The 15,681-nt window shown below is 32.9% G+C and overlaps 1 protein-coding gene across 1 annotated transcript in view; it reads right to left on the bottom strand.

The window, feature by feature from the left end:
• EPHA6 (EPH receptor A6) overlaps positions 1 to 15,681 on the bottom strand; it is a 426,028-nt gene that overhangs the window by 152,838 nt on the left and 257,509 nt on the right. The gene's annotated exons all lie outside the window — the stretch shown is intronic.

Below are 15,681 nucleotides of genomic sequence, written 5' to 3'. Positions count from 1 at the left end.
AAAAATGGATTCACTCAGAAATCTGTTGAAATGGAATCCAGCAGATGTCTCTACTGTGGAAAGGTTCATATCACAGTGTCTCTTTTTTCAATGATAGTAGCTGTATTAAACATTATCTTGCAAGTAGATTTTTTGCAATGACAAATGAGCTACTGACTCTTCTTTTTCAAATAATGCAGTAAATTATACTTGTTCATACTCAATGCTAATTTTACATGTCAGCAAAAGCATATGAAAACCATATGAAAAATATTACATGTCAGCATATTAGTTCCATATGAAAACTGCTAGGACTGATACAGGAAATGTTAAAAAGGACTCAAAGTTCCTACACAGCCTGATCTAGAAATGTGGGCTTATATTAATTTCTTCTATACACAGACAACCTAATCCATTTCGTTATGCTTACTATATGGGTAACAATAACACAGAATAGATGGAGGAGGAGGAGGAGGAGGAAGCAGAAGCAGAAGCAGAAGCAGAAGCAGAAGCAGAAGCAGAAGCAGAAGCAGAAGCAGAAGCAGAAGAAGAAGAAGAAGAAGAAGAAGAAGAAGAAGAAGAAGAAGAAGAAGAAGAAGAAGAAGAAGAAATAACCAAGTTAGTTACCAAATAAATATAGAATGTTTGAATGTTTGCCATATGAAATAAAGATATCCTGTTTATAATCAACTACCATACCTCCTAGCTTCACATCTGCAACTATCAAAAAGGGGTCAGTTAAACTCAGTTGAAGAGTATAATTTCTCAATAGATAGAGCAGGTATAAGGAATAGTATGCACAGAAGAGTATTAGGAATGAAAGTGAAGAAAAACTTTATAAACATTTATGAAAAACTGAGAAAACGTTGAAAAAAGGGTATGGAGCCTGTAGATTTGCAGATGCTGTTGGCCACCTGTCTCGGCTAGCATGGCCAATGGCCAAGGATAACAGGATCTGGTCAGCAACATTTTCAGGGCTACAAGTTCTGCATGATGCCTTAAAAATAAATTAATTTAATGGAAATCATTTGTTTAACGATCAAACAATTTTTCATATTGAACACCTAGGATATAACAAATGGAACGCTTTTAAACTTTCATTCTTTCATGTGTGCTTTTCCTGAAATTTACTTAGCATTATTTATTTTAGCCTAGAATATTCATTATAAAAAGAAATTGATAATACAAACAAGTTGGCATTTACAAATACTTTTGCACATATTACTGTTGAATATTGTATAAGCTGTTGCATTTTGGCACAAATTATAAAATACAAACATTTTAAATATAATAACATGACCATGATTTTTATGAAGCACCCATGTTGCATCATGCATTTTGTATCACATATGATTGTAATCCATGTTATTAATATAATACTACACATATGCATATATAGATGTATAGACACATAGACACATATTTATTTCCATTATTTGCAATTTTTAGAAATTGTATTTTTTAAAAATGTTGGAAACTCCCTTGGATTTATATCAAAAGGCCAGGATGTAAATAATTAAACAAAGAGATAAAGAAACTTCACAACAAGAAAATCCACTTTACAATACAGATAGGGGAAATACTTTGAAAAATACATGAAAGTTATACTTTGTGAAAGATATATTTTAATTATTTATGCAAATTAATTAGACAATCTAATAATTGTCCAGTTCTGTTTTGAATGGGAGATATATTTTAAAAAATAAATATTTAAATAACAAAAACATAGGAATGGATATAAAAAAAACCCCAACAACTTCCATTGTATCAACCTACACTTTATGCTTAACACATAGGTCACACAATTACTTTTGTTCTCTAGTATTAGATGCTAAAGGCAAGTGTTTCCTTTCTCTTAAATTCTACAGTCACAGAAGAAAATTTTCTAGGAAAGGTATGTGGCTGAGAAAGGATTCTGTAAAAACCCAAAGCAACCAATTTTCCACTTTTCAAATGTAACCGATTTAAGCAAAATAATAGATACAGTTGCACGCTAATATGGAGCAGAGGAATACAGCTTCCTCTGCTTTATTTTGTCTCACTTGGCAAATGCTACATGTAAAACAATTATCTGCTAGTGGTAAGACTATAACAGAAGGTTCTGCAAGAAAACATTGAATTCTATATATACTAAAGCAACAATATTTGCAGATGTAATAACCATATCCACATGGAATTTAATTCCTTCCTTTACTTGTCCATAATGCTGATATTTATTTGTACAGAATAAATTGTCTTTCTGTAAGCAATAAAATAAATGGACACATATCAAACCCTGATATGTCAACCTTCAGAAACCATTTCAATCTACTATATCTTGGAATGACCTCAAACTACCATAAATAAATAATCTTTCAAGGAAGACTTTGGGGAAACTAGAATTTATCAAAAACTTTATTCTATTCATTTTAGATTTTTCCTCACCACATCATACTGTAAGTTATATTTTAAAAATATGATATTGTGAAGACGTATCTCTATTTTTACCATGTAGATATTTGGGTTCTATAATTAGGAAGAAATTTATTTGACTATCTAATGAAGTGGGCTCTTAGTTATCTCCCAATAAATAGTTAATCTTTAAGTTGCCATAACACTCTTTGCTGGTTTTGAAACACAACTACCCCTGTGGAATTTGTTACCTTGCTGTAGCCATCTGCCAGCTCACAGTTCTCCAATTACTTTTTGAGAATGCCATCTGGAATTGTCAAAGGCCTTGCCAAAGTCACATTATATATACTGCATTCCCCTTATCCATCAAACCAATTACCCTGTCAAGGAAGGGAATGAGATATGGTTAGTGATATTTCCTGTTCCACTTTCTGAAGGAATGGGAAATTGAGAGCAGCCTTTAAAGGTGAAGAAGCAGTGAAATAATAATAACCCTAAACTTTTACAAATGTATAGGTTGGGCATTTTTTCCCAATATCCTGTAAAAACTAATCCAAGCAATACAGCTATATAGACATAAGCATACATCTTTTTATTTAATTAAAATGCTTCTGCTATTTTCTGTCTTTACCCAAATGTTGTGCCTATCACTTTAAGAATGATTACATGGCAAAGTCTTCCACTATCTGGTGCCGTCTAGGTATGTTAGACTACAAGGCCCAGAATTTTTGCACAGAACATCTAACTAAAGAAGACTGGTACCGCATATCCCATGAAAGTTCATTTTCTAGACATTCATGTATAGCACTTCAGATTTAGTCAAAAAGGTTTTTTGATATGCACAGAATTACTCACATGGGACCTGTTTACAATTCCGTAAAGCAGCTGCATCTTTTCCCATGTGTTTGGTTTAAGAGGTTCCAAATATATGCTCTGTGCACATCCCACTTCCCTTCTAATCTGAAGCACTGCACAACTTGCAATTTTCATTATAGCTATGATCCAAACAAGGGAGCAGAGGGAAGGGAACATTTCCATAGATATGTTGATCTTCCTATAATAAAAACCCTTGGTGTTTAGGGAGCATGGGGAAGAAAGCCAACTTAACACTAACTGCAAAGGAGAGAATTTAAAAAGTTTTTTATTTTGAAAAGGTAGGTTTGTCATGACTGAATTTGTGAAGAAGGACTTCTGGCCTGGTGCCTTCCTGGCCATGCCCAAACAAAACACTAACACTCTTGGAACTCTCTTTCTAAGCTTCTGGAACAAATGATTCTTGACTCCATCCAATATTCTGGAAACAATGATGATGGTGAATAATGAAGATTATTTACTGCCTTTTGGTCTGTACAAAGTTAAATTAATTTTAGGTTCTGTTTCATGTAAAGTGAACACAGGAAACTTTTATCTGAGCCATTTCTTGCCAGGTGCTATTAAAATCTCCATTATTTCTTAGATATAATTTTGATAGCCTTGGGATTTGTTACCAAATAAAATAATTAGTGTTGCATTTACATATTTTCTTTCTTTAAAATTTTATTTTTTTTCTATACTTTCTTCAGATTTTACTGCTGTCTCTTGAGCTCTGCAATATGACTGTCATAATTCTGAAGTACTTTAAACATTACTATCACCACTGCAGGATGTAGTTTACCAGAGAAGCTCTGCTGATTTAGGATATATATCAAAGATCATTTACCCTACATCAGTTGCTCCCTAATACATTTTATGAATTGTTTTTCATTTACAGATGAATCCATTAGAATAGTAAATGGACTATCTCTAAATAAATTATTGTGGATAGAGTGGAAATTAGAATTTATATTAGTGATTAATAATGCAGTCCTCAAAGGCATCAGCATCAAATTCCACTGATTCCAAAATGATGATGTGTAGAATGATATTATTGTGCAAATGCTATTCCATAGTTGCATTGTGGTGTTTGATGCAAATGTATAAGTCGTGCAATTTGTGTGATGATGTTATTCATTATGCGTGTGCTAGAATTTCCCCCCTGCTCCTACCACCCATGGTCTTCCTATATACTTCAGAAGTATATCTTATTGTCCTCAAGAGATTGTACTATCTGAAAAGAGTTGATGAGATTGCAGTTTAAGGGAGTAAATCCCAGTGAACAGTATGAGACATAATTCTGAGTAAACATACATATAACTGCTGTGTAAGAGTAGAAAATTTAAGAAATGTGTAATCTGAACTCAAGTAGGGGGTATGTTTATTTGATGAATAAGATGTACTTAAAGGATGTATATACCACTGTGAGATTAGAAAATGTTGATTTATTCGTTATCATTGATAGTCATCTTTTCCCAGCTAGAGTGGTTCAGTGGTAGTCCATACATTATTCATGCAAAAGGTTCCATCTTCAATCACTGTCATCTCCAGGGAGACTGGGAAAGACTCAGAAACCTTAAAAACATCATGCCACTCATCATGGGCAATAGTGAGACTTACTGACTCATGATAAGGTGGTCTGAATAACTACCTCAGACCAATGCATTCAAGAAGAAGCTCTCAGAAACGAATACATTTGGGTCTAATAAATGGATATAGGTTAGCCTTTGCTTCTTGGGATGATTAATATTTTATCTTTTCTTTTTTCCTCAAATCTGTCTCAATTTACCATGATTTTCTCCCAGGTTAGAAACATCAATCTTCATTTAATTTTCTTTCTGAGCAGAATAATGCCTACCATGGGAATGCTAGGAAAAGGGTCCTTCCAAGTGTGGCAAGTCTGTCTCTATCACAAAGTACTGCAGAATATTTAGAATATGTAACCTGAACTCTGTCCCTTTTTTGACTATGAAACAGTCGACATAACTTGAACTCCAACTATTTAATTTGTACATAGCCCGGCTTTTTATACAAATCTTTTCTGTTATTTTCTAATTGGGATTGAACAAGAATATTGATAGATTATATCCATAATGAATTATATTATGGATTATAAATTATCCATTATATATTATTATTAATTATATAATGTATAATTTAAATATAAATTATATTTTTATTATTATGAATTATATAATGAATCAACATATACATTCTCATGAAAGGCATGGGTGTACCTCTTCCTTTATTGACCCCTGCTATTCTGAAAGTATGATTTATGATAACAAGGTTATCATATTGAAAGTTTCACACATTTTCCAAAGTTATGGAAAAAATGTTTGATGTATATGCATAGGCATGATTCAGACAAATAGGAAGAGGTCCAGAGAAGAGCAATAAGGACAATTATGTACTGGTAACTAGTACTTGTAAGGTATTTCTGGAAGCTGGGTAGTATTAATATGGAGGAAAGATGATTTAGTGCAAATATAATAGCACTTTATAAGTACCTGAAAGCATGCTACATAGATGAAGGACAAGACCTATTGTCTTATAATATAAGAATGCAGGCTATAGGGTAAATGTTTTAAAAGCAAGTAAGACAGACTCCTGTTGAATATTAGGAAAAATGTCTTATTGGTATGAGCAATTTGGTAGTGGAACTTATTACCAAGGTAGGTGGTAAGCCCTTTTCACTGACCGTGTACAAGCAAAGATAGATAGCAATCTTTTGAGATGCTTTAAATTGGATTCCCAAGAGAGTATCATGATTGAAGTGGATACAAAATCAATCAATACAGAAATAAAGTCAGAATTTGGATTCAGACCACTGAGGAGAACTTTATTTAAGCTGTCATTTTCAGCTATATGATTCTATGCCACTTTGCAAAAAAAGGGGGAATCAATCATTGTAGAAGACTATAATTGATGACAAATGTTATGTTTGATGTAATATTCTAGAAAATATTGTAAAACAATACTGAAACAAAAATATGCTAATCCACTTTTCTAGTAAGGTTTTGGTAAGCCAGTTCTTTTGCTCTGTCATAATGTGATAAAATACAAAGAAAAAAGTGTTGTGTAAACATTTGTAAGTCTGCATATGTTATGGCCAATCAACACATTCTAAAAATGGCTTTGTTCCCAGATGCTTATTTATTTTCTGAATTCTTGTACAGCTATTTTATTAAACCACACCACTAAAAGACTTTATATCTGGTCAACAATGTACATCTTTAACACAAATATCTGTCAAACTTCTTTTTCTAGAGTCAGCAGGAATCAGTTGGAAAATATAAAACAAATCCTGCTCCAAATCCTGTCAGAAAATACTATTATTCTTATACAAAATGCTTCAACCTTGATTTCTGTAACTAGGTTGCAACATCTATGAAGTTTGACAATAAGTCTATCTTATACATAGCAGTAAGTAGAGTCTAAGGTCATTCACAGTCTTTGGCTAAGATGCTATTTCAGTGCATTTTAACAAAACTATGTATTTGTTACTTTGAAAACTCTGCCAGGAAAGTAGTAAGTTTTTGTTTTTAAATAACATTCTTAACAAGGGAACTTAAAATCCTGAAACATTATTTCATATTCCCCAATAATCTGTTCTTGCCATTGAAATTAATTGAATAGAGAGAATTGGTGCATTACTTTATTTAAATAAATAAATAAATAAATAAATAAATAAATAAATAAATAAATAAATGTTTCTATATTTGTGAAGGTACAAACAAACCTTTCACAGCCATGGAATCTCACTGGCTTTGCTAGTCACCTTGAATATCATGTGTTAGCAGAAATGTTTGGATACCGTATCTGTGTTCATATTTTCCAAATATGCACAGTAAAATAGAATCTAGTTATAGTTTCTAAATGCATTTATTTATCTATATTTCAAATTTGGTCACCACCCATCTCACTAAGGAGTGACTCTGAGCAGTTTAGAGTAAAAGGAGTAAATATTAATTAAACTGCAATAAAAATAAATGAAAACCATATTCCTACATAAATAATAATCCAAGATAGTAGATGGTAGATAAAGTTATTAACATACAGGAGCATCTTCAAGGTGCTAGCCATTTATTTATTTATTTATTTACAATTTATTGTAAAGTATTGTACATTAAAATAACTATAAATGACAGATGATTTGTCTGTACATTAATATAATAATAGTATAGTGTAATAGAAATCCTAATGTATATAAACACAAACTGAATTATTGTTTATATAAAATTAATTTCAAATATGAACCTAAATAATTATAATAGTTACATAAATGCAGAGAGATAGATGTACAGTACATATCAGTTCAAGCTGATTTCCCAACCATTTCTCATTCCAATATTTATTTTATAAAGTCTTCCCTTTTTAAAATCATCTATCAACTTGGAAACCGACAGATTTGCTAACTGAAAATCCCCCCCCCCTTTTTTGTCCAGTATTTATGATTAGAAATTGATTAGTTATTAAGATTTTTAGTCAAAATTTGATTTCTGGTGACTAATGAATGCTAATGAAATTCAGATGAACAAATGCTACATGTATCTTTGAGATGATAGCTATCACAATATGTGGAGCTAAGACAAGAGTTTTCTGCATAAATGTGTGACTGGGTTCTAGATTTCACTGAAGTTTGTGTTTAGTAGTCAAGGTATACATTCCCTGTGCAGTTGTCCTATCATCACAAATAATTCAGAGTCAAACCAGGTGTGAAGGATGCATATCCCTACCCTCATTATGTAATATTGTTCCTTCAGCACCTGAAAAGGACTAAATATTCAAGTAGTTTATTTAATAGTTTACCTGTTCATATTAAACAGATAACAATTTCTATATCTGCTCTGAAGCTCAGATATCAGGGTTACATTCACTTGGCTACCTTCATTCAGTCAGACCACAGACAGTGCAAAAACACAGAGAACAGTGAGTTGTGATGCTCACTTCTCTCTCACTACTAATTGCTTTCATTTTTATAGATAATCACTTAAAAACTGCTTAAACTAATCTCAGGCAGCTGAAGTCCTATAAATATTGTATTTGTGATAGCATACATTTTAAATCCCCACTCGGTAGTTATTTTAGACCTTCTCCTTTTAAATTATCTTCCCTCAATATATTTTTGATTATAGCCCCTTGAAATCAAGCCTAGATGCAAAAACTATGTGACTTCAAAATTTTTCATTATCGCTTGACAACTCCCAAAGCATGGACAAAAAAATAATCTGCAGAGATAAATGTACTACTGTTTGTTGAATGCCTGAAACATTATTTGTCTTTATATATGCCTGATGATGGGTTATTTTTAATGAACTCAGTGGCACCTGCAGTATCATCACCAACAAAATAGCTACAGTTTCACAGAATTAAAAATGGTCTGCAAGTCAGACTGTTCCAAAGAAAAGACTTATTACTTAATAAATCTGCACTATGCACTGGGAGAGCAAGTAAATCATGAAATCTGGGTTCACCACTCACATTCAGCAAGTAAATAAGACAATATTCCAAGGATAAAAACATTGTTTAAAAATAACTAAATATAATTAAAACATGTTTTAGCAAATAATGAAATATTAACTTTTGGAATCTTCACGATATTAAGATTATTTTAAGTTCTTTTATTACTTGGAGCTCTCAACATATGAAAGCACAATGATTTTCAGAAGAAACACAAAACTTTATACTACTAAATCAGAAAGAAAAAAGCTTTTTTTTTTTTTTAGTATTTTGGAGCATTCTTATTTAATTTGCTGCAGCTCATATTGATTGAGCAGAATGTGTACAATTTATTAAATTCCAGCTTCTTGCAAATATCTGCTTTATTTTTTCAAAGAATTGTGAAGAGTAAAGACAGACTATGTACTTCTTACAGCTCCAATACTTCATAAAGTTTTAAAATCAAGTTTAGATGTTTTGTATTGAGAATCTGCAAAGAAAAAATAGCCTTTCAAGAACCACTTCTGTATATAAATATTTATTATTTCATTTACTTAAGACATCTACACCCCACCTATTCTGTATATAATTCTAATATTTATTTATTTATTTATTTATCCTCCCATGTCAAGCACATGACTCTGGGAGGCTAACAATAAATAAAAACAAGATAAAAACTTCACAACAAAATAATAAATAACATGTACAGTAGCCAAGATAAAAAAAAAGCAACCAACACAATTAAAATAATCATGATATGGGCCCAATTACACACCCAGGGCCCCAGGCTCAGTAACAAAACCAGGTCTTCAAAGCCTTATGGAAATCTAGCAGTGTCGGGGTAAGTCTAATCTATTTCTCTGGGGGAATGATGTTCTAGAGGGCAGGTGCCATCACAGAAAAGGCCATCTTCTAAGGTCCTTAAGATGTGATTAAAATAGGATGTAATTGTGTGTTGCCTGTCTTATTTCCCAAATTATGCTTAGAAATTACTGTTGCTGTTGTCATTATTATTATTATACTGTTCTGCAGCAGTTTTTTCATACTTGCCATAAAAAGGACATCATTCAATGATAGTGCTGGTTTACATACCACCTGTTGATTAGCTATGTTTATCAGCTGCTGAGTTTCTATGTGCTAGAAGTGACCTGCCAGTTGAATCTATTTTGGCAGAAGTATAATCAGAGTTTCTTATTTGAATAAGGCCACACACATTTGGTAGTGCATTTGGGCTGCAAAACATCAGACTATCATGAGATGGGATATTTTCTTATCCTTGCTGCCATCTAGTATTCATCCAGATGTTTGCAGCTCAGATACAATAGTTTTACAGTTTTACAGTTCACTATTCCAGTGGAATCTTTGTGAGGACCAACGACATTGCTGCAAACAAATAAGATGCTAGAACACAGTCCTTTGCTTTGTAGCATGACAGTGACCTAATTTTTCTTTTATACATTAAAAGAATCTTTAAAAAAGTAAAGTGGGCACCACATTGCCAGTTCCTGCTGTACTAGATAGACTTTTAGATTAATTGATCATAGCTCTTTCTTTGGAATACTAATGGTATTTATGATGCAGTTAGCATAAAGCGTTCAGGACATCTAGCTGCCGACGTCACTGCAGGAAAAGAAAATCTTTACCTACAATGGTCAGAATTATGCAGGCAATGGTTTTCCCTGTGACTCTTTATGGAAGCAAATGTTGAACATTGAAGAAGCAGGATAGAAAAAGTATTGATGCTTTTGAACTTTGGTGTTGGAGATGATTTCTAAGAATACCAAAGATAGTCAAGAAAATAAATGATCATAGAATATTTGAAGTACAAATGACCAGGCTCAAATTATTATTATATGAAGACCGAGCTCTATCTTTTAAATGTTTTTAATTAATTGACTGATTGATTGATTATGTGCCATCAAGTTGTTTTTGACTCTTAGTGACCACATAGATATATTCATGACGATCTATCCCTAATCTGTTCTTTCAGGTCTCCCAATGGTGCATTCAACGCCTCTAATTGAGTCCATCCACCTTGCTGCTGGTAATCTTCTTTTCTTTTCTTCCATCTTTCCCAGCATTAGGACTTTTCCAGAAAGCTGGGTCCTTGCATGATGTGTCCAAAGTAGGATAATTTGAACCTGGTCATTTGTGCTTCAAGTGAGAACTCTGGGTTGATTTGTTTAATGATCCATTGGTTTGTTTTCTTGGCAGTCCACAGTATCTACAGATAGGACAGGCAGGTAGGAAATTCCTGTGATGCTGAAATAACAATGGGGCGTTGTGGTCTAGCCCAGCTTGAATGGAGAGTAGCCACTTGATGTTAGCAGGTAAGGACATAATCTGCCATATGGAGGTGGGCTTACAATCAGTTATGCCAGTAGTTTACTAGTCAGCTGGCTGGTACATGTTCTGCAGATAACAGGGTGGCTGATTGCGTGTGAAATGTGGATCTAGGTCCAATGCTACACACAAACTTGTGTTTGCTATGTCCAAAAACGTTTAGACTTATATATTCCTCCTTTTCTAAAACATGATGTCTTGAACTTTATTAATAGACTTTGACCACATGCTGCATTGAATTCTATCTCCATCTATCTATCTATCTATCTATCTATCTATCTATCTATCTATCTATCTATCGTCTGCATTGTTTTAAAGATAACCCAAGAACAATATTAATTAAGATGCATTTCTCTAAGAGATAAAGGAACATAAAAAATGAAGAATGCCCACAGTGCATATGGTTGTTTAAGAGACAAGCAATAACTCAAAAACTGGTACAAGCCAGCCATAATTATTAGCAGCCACATATAGTTGTGAAAAATCTAGAAGTTATGTCTGTCAGCTTTTTCAGGGAACAGCATAAGAAACAGTTATAGCTAAGGGCAGTTTTCAAAATCAGACATGAAAAATTAAACAAACTACATAGTTGATGATGGCATAAAAAGATAATTTTGAATTCTCAAAATTAAAAAACAAAAACAGAGTTTCAAACAGCCATAACAACTAACTGCATAGTAAAGGAAATACTTGTACCAATAAGATATACACTATCCTTTATTTAGGGTGAATTTTGAAAGAGAAAAGAAAGCAAATGAAAGCAAGAAAGGAAACTAGTTCAGAGAAAAAGTGATCAGCACTATAGTACTTAAAGGTTTGCTTTCCATGAAAACAGTATATTAGAAGCATAATACTAATCATGATCACATCATTGTACTTCACAAGTTAGCATGTATGCATGCTTATGTCAAATAACCTATGTTCATAAAATCTGAGATTCATAAGCATTATTGTGTGCAGGAATGAAGCATGTACTCTATGCTCTCAATTTGTGATATGCAGTTCATGTGATTTCATCCTACAGATATAGAAGAGTATCTGATATTGAGAGCTAATCACCATGTTACATTCATATGTGGTACATAGGTATATCATTTCCCTTATTCAACAGTAAGTACTAGAGATTCAATATGGATTGATTTTTGTATGATGGTATAAAGCTTTAATCCTGTGCTCCAAACTGGATTTTCATTCCTCATTTGCAATTTGCATAAGGAAAAGAAACTCTTCATTTGCAACAACTGGAAGCATAGTCTAACCCAATGGTCTATGGACTACGGGCTGTGGACTACATACAGTGCAGCAGGAGAAAGTGGTTAATATGCTACCTCAATGTTATTCAATTGATTTCTATTGAGTTCCTTCTGTTTACTTGTATTTATTTGCACAGTATTAGTTATATACCCCATTTCTTATTATAAAGAATCTAGATGCAATTTACAGTAATTCTCCAAACATTTCAGGCTAAATCCAGAGTAAACGTGATCCACTGAAAAACAGTTTTTGCGAGTTAATGGCTAATAGAAGTCATATATAATAGAGTTATAGTCATATATAGTAGAGTTTCCAGTCTTCAAATGTTTATACATAATGTTATATATATGTGATGTACCAAAACATTTGTTATGTGCCGCAAAAAGAACCTGTTTGGTCTAGTGGTTAAAGAGAATCCAGGAGACTGGGAGTTATATTCCCACCTTAGGCATGAAAGCTGGCTGGGTGACTTTGGGCCAGTCCCTCTCTCTTGGCCCAACTCACCTCACACGATTGTTGTTGTGGGGAAAATAGGAGGAGGATGGAATATTAGGTATGTTCGCCACCTTGAGTTATTTATAAAAGTAATAAAGATGGGATAAAAAAATCTAAAAAAAGAGACATAGATTAGCTAACTTCATAGAATTTATACTGTGCAGCATAATATTTTAATATATAATTTTGTTATCTGTATTATCCAATAAGCATACCTTGATAATATGGGTAAGGTATACATATATTAATGTGTACATATATTAGTGCATGTGTGTGTGTGTCTACATTCCCCTAAGTCTCCTTTGAAACAAGCTGGACTCCTAGTGACTACATGGAAATGACCATGCAGTTTTCTTGGCATGATATCAAACTGTTTTGCCTCTGTTTATTTTTATTTCACAGTAAGACTACAGCCTTTAGTTCCCCAGATGGTCTCCCATTGCTAAGCAGGCCAATCCTGTTCAGCTTTGTAGTTCAGCCAAGGTCAGCTAGAGGCTGGTACCTAAGCAAGCAATATATCTCTGCTAAAGAATAACTAGAAGGCATAAAAGTATGCCTTTGAGGGAAGGAAATAATTTTGCTAGTTTAAAACAAGCAAAAAACGAATAGTTTTTCTGCTTGTTTTAAAGTAGCAAAATTATTTCCTTCCCTCAAGGCATACTTTTCCCTCCCATGAATATTCCTCCATTCATTTTCTTTTGGGAAGATTGTTGGAAGAGGAGGACTGGCAAATAGTTATCCTGTTTCTGGAATGAAGCTAATACTTGTTTTTCATGCCAGACTTCCAGTGAAATATGTGAAAAAAGAACTATGGCAATATTTTGAGATATGTAAAAGACTTTTTGTCCATATAGTATTGTTACTCACACATACACAACAATCTAGTGTTTACAATCTTGCTTCATTGTGATTAATAGGAAGTTTGTTCTTAGCTGTGTATAGATACTGAACAAACATGACTTCTCCCTAAAATCATAAGACTTTACATTCACATTTATAATTAAAATTTCCTACAAATCCATGTAGATTACTGTAATTTATTTTGTAGGGTTGTACCATGGTTAGTAGATATATAATTTTGAAGAAGAAAAATCAGTTTTTTATAACGGTGTTAAGAGAAAACTGAAAGTAATGAAAACAAACACATAAATCCCACCTAGGATTCTAGCAAAGCCAGTATGAGACGAAAATAGTCTCATAGCCATCTCCATTCTATAAATAGGATCAACAAAATAATAATCTCTTTTTATAAACAGCACATTCAATACCTGACAATGTCATTTGATGAAAGGGATTTTTAGCTCTTCACTCCAGTAGCTAGATAATTTTAACCTCTTATATTCTTTGAAAAACTGTTGTACAGCAAGTAAACAATAGCATCGTTTTCTTCCAACTATGTAAAATGTCTTCTTCAATCAATAATTTGTACATTGGCACAACCAGAAGGTTTTGAATGGACCTGTGCCATTTTCCCAGTCCCAAGCTAAATACAGATGAACATATGCAGAAAGTGTCTTTATTCAGGGTCTTTTGATGGCATGGTTAATTGTACTAAAAATGCAATTGATGGAAAGAGAATTACAGATTGGATGGGCAGTGCTGCAACAGATGTAGAAGGTCATTCAACAAGGACTACTCATTACTTCAAATTACTACCCTCGAGGAGAAACTATGGTAAATGCCAGGTTGGAGTGCTTTCATTGAGAACTCATCTTTCAGATTTACCCCAGAGGCTGTCTTTCTCTTCTTGTGTTAACATGGCCCAATTAAAAGCAGTTGCCTAAATGTAGAAGAACTCCATTGCAGTTTTAAATAGGATTTATGCAGCCAATTGTATGAACATTGGCTATAAACATTTTAACAGGACAGATAGCTGCCAAAAGGGTTGTGTTATTATTGTTTTTATATTGTTGTTGTTGTTGCTATTATTATTACTGTGCTGGTCAGATTTCTGTGCTATTCGGATTTCCCATATTGTTTCATCATTTATTTTCTATTGCATTTTTAAATTGTGTTTTGGGATATTGGAAGACACTCAGAGGTGGTCTGGAGTCAGGCAGTGCTAAAATCAAATAATCAATCAATCAATCAATCAATCAATCAATCAATATTGAATGGATCCACACCTGCTTTTTTACTTATCTACTATGAAATAAGCATTTTTAAAATAGAATATATATATTAAACTGCTAAAACTGTTAGATACATTTTTTATTCATTCATTTTTCAAGTACATTAGTTCTGAATGTTGATTACTTTTCATACTTTCAACTATTTATAACTGTAATATTTTTATGAAATAAAGATTACATACAAATCAGGAGCTGACAGAGAGAATACTAGTGAATTAATGAAAAACATTTGTAATGAAATAACCTGAGTATTTTTATGCAGAAAACAGTCTCTATTATGACATCCTTCATTTCTGAATTATGGACTTGAAAATCATAATTGTACACTCACACACAAAGGTACACAACTCAATTTGTTACCTGGAGCTCAATTAATGTCATGATGTGACAGAATTTAGTTATTGTGAAAAGATCTATATTTGTCATCAGCAGTTGTTTTATATGAACAAATTCTGTATTTTCAGTAAATGTGAATAAAAGTTATCCATCTGGTTCACTGAGATTCAATAACACAAAGGCAATCAGTGATGTTGATATCTCACCAAATCTATGCAGTATACAAAATATTTAAAAATGTAATGGCACTGCTCTCTTTTATTAGGTGATAAAACGAAAGAGCTTAATCTATGCATGGCCACAGCAACAAGTGGAATCCTTAAAGACCATCTATGAACCCACATTGCTTATAGTTCAGAAATCTAGGAAGGAAATTGAAGAACCTGAGAAATCAGATAATGTTCTCATCCATTCTTTTGGTCCATGGAACAAAACAATGAACGACTGGCTACTGACA

This window comes from Python bivittatus, unplaced genomic scaffold (genome assembly GCF_059951505.1).
Source record: "Python bivittatus isolate LINGU-HERP-01145 unplaced genomic scaffold, Pbiv_v1 ctg000350_np1212, whole genome shotgun sequence".
Lineage (NCBI taxonomy): Eukaryota > Metazoa > Chordata > Lepidosauria > Squamata > Pythonidae > Python > Python bivittatus.
The sequence above is the reverse complement of the archived record's forward strand: the minus strand, read 5'-3'. Positions and strand labels throughout refer to the sequence as shown.